The sequence below is a fragment of the Arachis hypogaea genome, chromosome 20 (genome assembly GCF_003086295.3).
Source record: "Arachis hypogaea cultivar Tifrunner chromosome 20, arahy.Tifrunner.gnm2.J5K5, whole genome shotgun sequence".
In the NCBI taxonomy this organism is placed as follows: Eukaryota; Viridiplantae; Streptophyta; class Magnoliopsida; order Fabales; family Fabaceae; genus Arachis; species Arachis hypogaea.
The window spans coordinates 38,873,193-38,875,176 of record NC_092055.1 but is presented as its reverse complement, the minus strand read 5'-3'; the positions used below and the strand labels follow the sequence as shown (position 1 = coordinate 38,875,176).

The following is a 1,984-nucleotide window of genomic DNA, read 5'->3' as shown; positions in this document are numbered from 1 at the left end:
GCTTGGCAAACACCTTGTTTTGGGCTAGAATTGTATCAACATGGTTCAGCTCCATGACTCCCTTAGTGTTGTGCCTTTCTGATGCATAGTAGTACTCATTCTCAGCCACTGTCTCAATCACTTCAATGGCTCTTCCACAGTCTTTTTCCTGTTCAATGAACCTCCTGATGAATGGTCTACAGCCTTCCTTGATTCATAAGAGAGTCCATCATAGAAAATATGCAATTGCACCCAATCATGGAACATGTCTGGTGGGCATTTCCTTGTCAAGTCCTTGAATCTCTCCCATGCCTCGTAGAGAGTTTCACCATCTTGTTGTCTAAAAGTCTGAACCTCAGATCGAAGCCTATTGACCTTTTGTGGGGGTAGAAACGTGCCAGAAACTTGCTTTCCACCTCATCCCATGTTGTTAGACTCCCCCTTGGGAATGATTCCAGCCACTTAGCTGCTTGTCCCTAAGTGAAAATGGGAACAAAAGCAGTTTATAGGCATCTTCCTGGACTCCATTGGACTTCACAGTGTCACAAATTCTCAGGAATTTTGTGAGATGTTGGTTGGGTCTTCATTAGCACTTCCACCAAATGAACAATGATTTCCACAGTGATATTAGCTGTGGTTTGAGCTCAAAATTGTTGGCCTGAATGGGTGGTTTCTGGATGCTGCTACCACAATTCCCAGAGGTTGGGTTTATGTATGAACTAAGAACCCTCCTCTCAGGAATGGCATTGTTTCCATCAGCTCTCTCATGGTTGTGAACTTCTCTATCCATGTTGAGATCTAAAGCTTCCTCAAAATTGTCCTCAGATTCTCCTTCAGATTCCTCTTCTCCCACTACTCTCTTCCCTCTTGCTTCCCTTCTAAGTCTATGAAGGGTCCTCTCTGGTTCGGTATATGGAGGAGTTGATGTCTCTCCTCTCCTACCTGTCATACAAGAACACAGCACAGCACAAACAAGTGAAATACTCTTGGTTAATGGAAGAGTATGGTTAGAGCAATTGAGGAATTAATTCAAACAGTTAGTGAGTCAGTGAGTTAGTTGCTTGAATTTAAAGGCATAAAGAAGAAAGCATGTAACCGAGTGCAGAAATTAAAATTCAACAAGTACTTGAACAGAATTAACAAAGCAAGAAAAATTGCTCAATCTAGTTAACTTCCAATTGGAGAATTGTCAATCGAAAACCAATCCCCGGCAACGGCGCCATAAACTTGATGCGCATAAACTGTTATGCTACGATTTAGGAAATTGCACGATCGGCAAAATTCCTTCCGGCAAGTGCACCGGTTATCGTCAAGTAAAAACTCACAATAGAGTGAGGTCGAATCCCACAAGGATTGGTTGAGTGAGCAATTCAGATTAGAAGTGTGTTCTAGTTGAGCGGAATCAAGATTTAGATGAGAATTGCGGAATGTAAAATTGGCGGGAAAAGTAAATGACAAGAAATTAAATGGCGGAATCTTAAATTGCATGAATTAAAGAGCAGAATGTAAATTGCTGAAATTAAAAGGGAATGGGGGTGATTGCAAGAATTGAGTTGCAGAATGTAAAGAGAAATGGAAATCAGAAATGGGGAATTCATTGGGTGTTAGGAGATATTGAGATCTCCGAATCAAAACATGTATATCTCTTCCTCAACCAATGCGTTCATTAAATTTTGCTTGGCAATCTTATATGATTGGATCCCAATCCCTTGGCTCACCAATTCTCTCTAAAAACAAACAAATTCCCAATCCCTTGGTTTAAATGTTCATAAGAAGAGATGATGCTCGATCACTGATTATACCACACAGTTTCATGAACCACAATTTGGTAGGATTACATGTCACAATATCCATCCAAACCCCAATCCAATTCACTGTGAGAAAGCTTCTCTAGCATGAATCCTCCATTCCTTTCCCAAGGTTCCGAAGGATTCCAATTATGGGTAGTTTCTTTCCCAAGACAACTACCCAATGGAATTAGATCGAGAAGCTTTCTAACAAAATT

General features: G+C 40.8%; 1 non-coding gene across 1 annotated transcript; it reads left to right on the top strand.

Annotated features, from left to right (window-relative positions):
- Positions 1–244: 244 nt before the first annotated feature.
- Positions 245–348, top strand: LOC112788414 (small nucleolar RNA R71). Its single transcript, XR_003195779.1, has one exon. It is a non-coding gene; the product is annotated as a small nucleolar RNA R71 (small nucleolar RNA).
- The last annotated feature ends 1,636 nt before the right edge of the window (positions 349–1,984 follow it).